Genomic DNA, 8,242 nt, shown 5'->3' on the forward strand with positions numbered 1-8,242 from the left:
CAATCGTATGACATCCAAGATCTGAGGATTTTTAAGGTGCTGGATAGTTTGAAGATGTCTAGTGGAGAAAGCTATTTTGATGTAGAGCCAAGTGTCATCTATGCAGAGGTGGAGCAAGATGTCTGAATGGTTCAAAAAGAAAAAAGGTTGGTTCCAGGTAAAAAAAGAGAGTGAGGGAAAGAACTGAGTGCAGAGGAACATCTTGTTGGGAGCAGTTGTTCAGGTAGTATTCGAGCCACTTCATTACAAAGCCACAATGTGTAGTTCCAGGGTTTTGAAGACCAATGTGTCTGACTGTATCAAATGCACAAGACAGGTCCAGGAAGATAATGCGAAAATCGACTATTTCTACTATATTATAGCATAGCAGTTTTTGTTCTGCAGTGGAACGGAAGCCAGACTGGTGATAATCAAGTGGGTAGTTTTCATTGATAAGAGATTGTTGCCTTGCAACACAGCTCTCAAGTACTTTTGCTATGAAAAGAAACTTGTTACTGGTCAGAAGTTATTCAGGCCTGAGCCCTGACCTTTAAGCAGAAGACTAGTTTGGTTGTTTTTTAGGAACTATGCCATGCTACAGGGAGGAATTAACTAGATCTCCGATATAGGGAATGAGGTGAGGGCTGATATCTTTCACGAATTTGATTGGAATAGAGACTGAGAAACATGAAGAAGATGCTATTTATGTGATGGTCTTTGCTAAACCTATTCGTATAATCAGTTGTAATTACAACTGATTTGAGGTTGTACCCGTTAGGGTGAGAAAGAAACAGGGCTCTGCTGCAAAGATGCGCACTATTTTTCTGATATTGTCCTAGAAGAAGGCCAAGAGCTGTTCAGTTTTTTCAGTTAATATTTCGATGGGAGGTTAAAGGCCATGTGCCTTTTGATAATAATTACAAAACTTTTATGGACGATTTTTTGCCTAATGATATTGGATTTGCTATGCAGTGCCTTGGCTTCAAATATATTTCTTTCATACACTTTTCTCTTGTCTCTGAGATCTTCAAGGTTTAGAGCAGACTGGTTTCTTCACCATTCTATCTCTGTAGCTCTGCGACATTTCCTCTTGTGTAATTCCCTGAGGAAACATTGCAAGAAAGGGTTGATATTCGGTTTCATTCGTTTCAGCTGGGCTACTTCATCTGCTTTTTTCTTCAAGTTGGTATTATATTGATCTGTCAAAGAGAGGGTGCTTCCATAAGATTACTGGGGAGCAATAATTTGATGGCAGTTGTATACTCCAATTCTGATCGGTCTATGTTACTGATGTTCCTCACCCACCCTTTTTAATTTTTTACCCAACTTGTGATAGAGCACTTTCTACATCCCAGAATGAAAAAAAATGATATATGGATGAAACCAGGCTACAGAGATTGGAGGCTTATTATACTCTAGGTGTGCTCTACTGGGAAACACCCTGAACAACTAGGTCCAAAACAACTACTTTCCTAAACAACTATTAAGTCACTACAACGAGGTACTGAACAACTACTGTCTAAACAACAATTCGAAACAACTAATAAAGATTTAGAATTGAGATATATATATATATATATATATATATATATATATATACACACACACACACACACACACACTCAAACAAAAATAAAAACTTTACCTTAAAATTCGTTGTTCAGGCAATTGTTATTCAGGCAAAATTGTTGTTTAGACAGTAGTTCAGTACTTCGTTGTAGAGACTTTTTAGTTGTTTAGCAGTAGTGGTTTAGGACCCAGATGTTCCATCACATTTTCAGTTTTTTCCAACCACAGGCGTGAATGCACTTTGTCTTCTGCTGCTCACCTTTAGCTCTCAACCAACTCATACAGATAGAGGACTACACAAGCAGACACCTCACAATAGTCCGGAAAAGCACGCATACTGCGGATCATGTGACCAGGTAAAGAAAACCAATCCCCCTTGTTCCTCGGTCATGACAAAACACTCGATATCTATCATAAGATCCAAAATTGAAGATTAATTAAAGGGATTTGCTAAACTTTAGCCGGTCTCTCAAGCTGAGGGGCAGCTTTTCTGACACCTGATCTCCTTCAGTATGCTGTGCCTCTGAATGCTTGATGAGTGTATAACCAGAAAAAAGGGCGGCACACTACAGAACTATCAAGGGGCTATTTTGTGGGAAGAAAGTAGAGCTCGCCCTGAACTGAATGGCAGATATAAGAGTGTTGCTGTTCTGTTTGCACATGGAGACTCACGTTGGTTGTCTAACCACAATGCATCATACCAGTGCAGACTACTAACTGCATTCTTGTAGGATGGTGTCACTAGTTTTCTGGAGAGGCTGTTACACTCGAAAAGGAGGATCTGAGAAGGAAGGGTGCAGCTGTGTCAAATATGTGCATCTAGCTAATAAAACCTCATATCTCTTCATGGCTGGCGCTGCTAACCCGGCCTGCACTTTACTCCAGTGTGTAATTCCCCACTATAAGTTTACATTAATTTCCATTTGCTGACCATGGCCATTATTATAGGAGCCATGATCCATTGCTCTCTCATAGGACAAAATCTGGGCTAGCCAATGTATATGTGCAAGACTATTCATCCTGCTCACCGTGTGGAGGGGACACTGAACAAAATGCTACCACAGGCTGAAGGTGGCTACTAGGGAAGGTGCACATCCCGGTAATCCACACTACGGTAGTCTGGGGCTCGCCACACCTTAAATTATTGACATGCTTTGTGGTAGTAAACCTGTTTGAGATAGGTTTCTTGATTACAATTTTTAATAATATGTTTCTTACATACCATTTCATATTACACTTCTGCAGGTCTAACACATGGTTGCACCATCTTCCTTCCCTAAAACTGGTTAAATCCTCTGTGTCTTGCATTTTCATAATAAAAAGATAGCATCGTTACAGACATGACAAATAAAAGCAGAAACTGTAATGTGAAACTAAATACACCAAAAAGCATTTAGCAATGTGCTGCAGAAAAGATATAAGTATCAAATTAATGTAAGTGACATTAAAAAAAAAAAGATATAGCTCTGAATGTGTAGAAAGATTCTGTCTATCCTGTAATGATTTATAGCGTGGAAAAAAATAATCATATTCCCATACGTATCTCCTTTCTTCCGAAAATTGCTCTTTTTAGGAAACGGGAGCAGAAGAAAGACGCTAACTGCCTATTTTCGCGATACAGCATTCATGTTTACAGAGCTTGGCGTGTTACAGTCGGTAAAAGCCCGGAAGCGCAGGTAAACAAAAACCCCACGGGAGAGTTGGCAGTAGAATCTGGAGGGGAGTTTTTGAAGTGCAAGCCAAAGACCTGTCCCTACCTACCTGGGGCTCTGCAAGAGCAATGAATACGTTGAGATAATACTATGTTAATACGGCGAACTGCGGTCTAGTGGGATGCTTATTCCAGAGGTTGCTGAACAGAACTGGTATGTAATATTAAGGGTGAATTAATGCGAACGCACCACACCGAGCCTTATTAATTAGCAATGCGGTTAATGATTATGGATATGTTGTTCTACAAGTCCCGACCAAACTTTCTGGGATCTTCTTTCCAACACCTAAGGCGGCCATTCATTAAGGACCTTAGTGTCAAATACGCTCAATAAACTGAATGAACTCAGATTTAAGAAACCACACAATCAACTCTTCTGGCTCTCTTGAGTCTCTCCCTCGGCCGTCTCCTCCAGGTTTCACATTAATCCCTGCAAAAGGAACATTAACCCATTCAGTTATCTCAGAGCAAGCACCACACAATGCGGTGCACAGCAGCAGTGTGTACATCACAAGGATAAACAAAAAAGATATAGGCTCAGCAGAAGAAGCACCCCAGAGGGCTCACCTTCCTCGCGTCTCCACCCCAACGTTAGGAACGATACATGCTGTTTCACTCCGAGCTGGCTGTTTATCTGCCCTAATCTGAAAAAATAGGAAGTTGCTGCTGTGGGTGCAGCACCTATGCTGCTTAGAATTACTTCCTGGTGGTCGTCGTCCCGCCTACCTCCCACACGCTGAGTCAGGATTGGCCGAGCAAAGCCCTATAGCTACACTCAATTGGACACGCTGGACGTCAAGCAGCAAGCGGCTCCTTCTTTCATACCAGACCGCCCCGCCACAGAACGTGTCTCTTTCTTATCAGCTACTCGGAACAATTAAATCGATTACTATTTTAGTTTCCTTAATCACTTGCGCCGTGTTCTCTTTTTTGGGATTAAAATACGTAGTGGGTTGAGCGTGTGCGGCTAAAATCTGTTTATAATGCTTCCCGGGTTCTAATCCTGACAGCACGATGATTGATCCTAGCCATGTTGATCTGAAACTGAAATTGCATTTATATAGCGCTTTCTATCCCTGACTAGGTGTTGAAACGCTTTACGGCGAGTAGCACGCTATCTGGGAGCGCAAGGTAAGTTAATGGTCAGTCCATTGGCTATTGGAGTTAGTTGATTGTGCATGCAAAAGGTTCGTTTCATTGCAGTACATTTGTTGTGTTTACCTTTGAGATGGCTGTACAACTTAGAACCTCCTCGCTACTGAGGTTCTGGGTGAAGGTTAAGAACTTAGGGACTGAAGGTTCTATGGCAGTTGGCCATAGCAAGAGATGTGTGTGCAGCGCTGGGTTGGTGGCGAAGAAATAAAGTTACTTCACTAAGACTTACCTGCTTCTGTATCATAACTTACCTGCATCAGGATCGTAACAACATTATTAGTGACCAAGGTGTGATATTTAGAAGGGTGTATGTGAGAAGCAAATGATCCAAACAAAAACAGCTTGAAGACAGTGGTTTGAGATTTATGAGTAGTTTGAATGTAGAAGAGGCCAGTGACGGCTGCCGCAATTGTTGGGGAGGGTGGTAGGAAACAACTAAAAAATAATTCGAAAAAAAAATCTTACTGTTCTCGCCCCTGTCTCCTGCCGCCTCGCTCCTCTTCTGATGTCACAGTATTCACTGGGATACCAGCACAGGCTCCCCAGCAATCCTGGGGCTGCTTTCATGCTATACTTAGCATGAAAGCAGCGTCAGGATTGGTCTGCGGCTTGGACTTGCCGCTCAGACACTGCCCTTGGGTCTGTGCAGTTTCTCCAGCCGGGCTCTTCAACACAGCCGGGTTGGAGAAACCTAAGTGCGCATGTGTATTTATTCAGCCTGAGACAGCCGGCCAAACACACATGCACACTTAGGTGGCCTCTCTCCTCCACCCTCTCCCCCCTCCCGTGGCCCAGCCTTGCCATTCCCTGCACTGCTGGCTGAGCCAGCAGATGAAAAATAAAACAATAGTAAGCTATCATTTTATTTTTCATATGCTGGCTCTTAGTGGGACAACGCTCCTCTGCCATTTCGGAGGAGCTACCCCCGGAAGAGGCATATAAGGAAAGCAGAGATGCTTTCAAAATCAAGGAGGAAAATAGTAATTCAAAGTCATGCAGGATTTTAAGGAACACAGCATGTATGTTTTTTGTAACAGCATGCAAATTGTGGAGGAAAGTGGCAGATACTCACCTCCTTGCAAAAAAGCAATCCCAATGCTTGCTGAGACCCCTTTAACAGTAACTGTGGATTGCAGTGGCGGACCGTCCTTTAGGGCGGAGGGGCCACCCCCCCACCTTTTGCCCCTCATGAAAAGTGTCTGTCAGGCTGAACAAAGGTCAGCCTGACAGACACTCTTCATGTTCAGGTCAGGCAGCCAGGAGCAGACATGAGCGATTTGCACGCACTCCTGGCTGCCTGAGCTGAACTTTGCTGGGCTGAGGAGGTCACAGCTCCTATGGGCGTGACCTCCTTGGCTCAGCAAAGGTGCCTCGAGGCCCTCCCCTGGGTGACAAGGAAAGCGTCACTGATTGACACTCTCCCTGGGCGCTTCAGGTTTAAGCCCTGAAGCGCCCAGGGCGAGTGTCAATCAGTGACACCTTGTCACAGAGTGGGGTGGGGTCAGCAGTCTCACTGACCCCATCCCACTCTGTGACGAGGCTGGGACTGCTGCCTTCCCACACTGGCTGACCTAAGGTCAGCCAGTGAGGGAAGGCAGCAGTCCCAACCCTCCTGGGACCCGAAGGCTGAAGGTAAGTGTTTGTGTGTGATGTTTTAAATTGAATGTTTGGTGCATGCGTGCATGTTTGAGTGTTATGAGTGCTGTTAATGGATGCGCGTGCGTGTGTGTGTGTGTGAAAGAATGAGTTTGTGTGATCTTTTAAAATGAATGGTGCGTATGTTTGAATGGTATGAGTGCTGTTAATGGATGTGCGTGCGTGTGTGTGTGAAAGAATGAGTGTGTGTGATGTTTTAAAATGAATGTTTGGTGCATGCGTGCATGTTTGAATGGTATGAGTGTTGTTAATGGATGTGTGTGCATGTCTGTGTGTGAAAGAATGAGTGTGTGTGTGTGTGTGCTTCCCGCCCGTCCCCCTCCCTCCTAAAGCTGCCAGCCGCCACTGGTGGATTGTGATGTTGAACATCCAAGTAGCCATAATTACAATTTGACAACACTGCCATCACCCCACTGTATTCAATGCAAACAGTACTTTCAAACCTAGTCCCCAGAGCAGCAGTATATTCAAAACCATAAAGTATTGTTACAGTTTATGCAAACCATTTTACATCACACATAAACTACCCATATAATATAAACATGTTATGTGAGTTGGCGTCCCAATAAAAAATAAAATAAATTTTAAAAAGTTCACAAGAGGGGGTGTGCAATGGAGAGTTTGGGGTACAAATAAAGACATGGGGATAAGGGATAAAGGAGGGGGGAAGCAGGATGAGGTGGGGACGCAGCACAGAGCATGGGGTATTTGCCATTGGGGTGGGACATATGAGGATGAGAGCTAGAAAACACATGCTGTAGGAAGCTGGTCTGGTGTGTGGTGGGTACCTAAGGTACTTACACCTTATATCAGCTCCAGGTATCCCCTCTCAGTGAAGTGTAGGCAGTGTCTAGAAGCCAGGCTCTCTAGAGGTAGCTGTGGATGAGCAGCCAAGGCTTATCTAGGAGACACGTAAAACTCATGCAATACCTCTACAGTCACAAACTACTTACACACAAGAAAGAAAACGGTTGGTTGTACAAAAATAAAGGTACTTTATTTTTGGAACACAGTATCAGAAAATACCAGAGAGGGGCAAACCTCCAATAGGAGGTAAGTAAATACAATATATATATACATAACAGTAGGGGGATAGAAAGGTCTGAAAACAGTGTAAAATAGCAATAAGCAAAAGTAGGCTAGGGGGAGCCCAAACCATATACTAAGAAAGTGGAATGCAAACACGGAGCCCCCACCTAGGTAAGTAAATCGTGTAGGGGGAGCTGGGAGTAAGAGGAAACCACACAGGTAAGTAATGCAGTATCCCCCCAGCGAACAGGAATGCTAGAGTAAAACACTGGATTTCCCCAAAAGATAAAAAGGAGGAAAAGAAGACACCCAGAACAGCCTGCAAGAAATCAGCAATAGATTACGGAAGATGGAGACCTGTGGAGAGAGGGAACCAAGTCCAGAAGTGGGTGTAGAGTCCAGGGGGAGTAGGCGATATTACCCACCCAGAGGTACCTTTTGGAGTTGGTGGACGAAGAAGGAAGACAGGTCAGCACTGAAGCACAGAAGCTGGAGAAGAGTTCCTGATGCATGCAAAAGGTGTCCCATGCTGGAAGCTGGATTCTAGATTGCAGATGAGTGTTGGTGAAGGATTTCCACCAACAAGCCTTAGCAAAGGCAAATTTGTGGTTGGAGGAAAAGAGGTGCTGCAGAGGACCAGCAAGGTCCAGGAGAACTCCAGCCAGAAGGGGGAGTCACAGGGGACACGCCTCTTCACAGAAGGCCCACAGGAGCAGAGGCAGCACCCACAGGTGTCCCACTGGACAGGAACACAGAAGTCGCTGAAGCATCCCACGCAGCACCACAGACGTTGCTCCCACGTCGCCAGAGGACCACGCAGAGGCCCAGGAGTTGCAGGAGGGAGTGCTGGGGGTTGGAGTTACACGTTGCCTGAAGTTCCCCTTGGAGGTGAAACAAACAAGTCTTGGCAGCTGCAAAGGACCCGGTGCACGGCCTGGAATATGTTGCAAAGCTGGCAGGAATTCTGGATACAATGTTGCAGAAGAGTCTTCCTCGTGGATCTACAGCTTGTAGAATCCTTTGAGTTCAGTCGCGGTTCTGGAGGACAGAAGTCGAAGCAGAGGTTGCAGAGGAGTCCTGCTAGAATCTTGCAAGCTGAATCTGAGGACCCATCCCAGTGAAATACCCTATATAGCACAAAAT

The 8,242-nt window shown here is 44.5% G+C and overlaps 1 protein-coding gene across 1 annotated transcript in view; it reads right to left on the minus strand.

Annotated features, from left to right (window-relative positions):
- Positions 1–3,976, minus strand: part of MBOAT7 (membrane bound O-acyltransferase domain containing 7) — a 74,936-nt gene extending 70,960 nt beyond the window's left edge. Inside the window, exon 1 of the mRNA XM_069200783.1 lies at positions 3,827–3,976. The gene's annotated coding sequence lies outside the window, so the exon portion shown is untranslated. The remainder of the gene's footprint in view (positions 1–3,826) is intronic.
- Between the last annotated feature and the right edge of the window lie 4,266 nt (positions 3,977–8,242).

This window comes from Pleurodeles waltl, chromosome 7 (assembly GCF_031143425.1).
Source record: "Pleurodeles waltl isolate 20211129_DDA chromosome 7, aPleWal1.hap1.20221129, whole genome shotgun sequence".
NCBI classification, from domain to species: Eukaryota; Metazoa; Chordata; class Amphibia; order Caudata; family Salamandridae; genus Pleurodeles; species Pleurodeles waltl.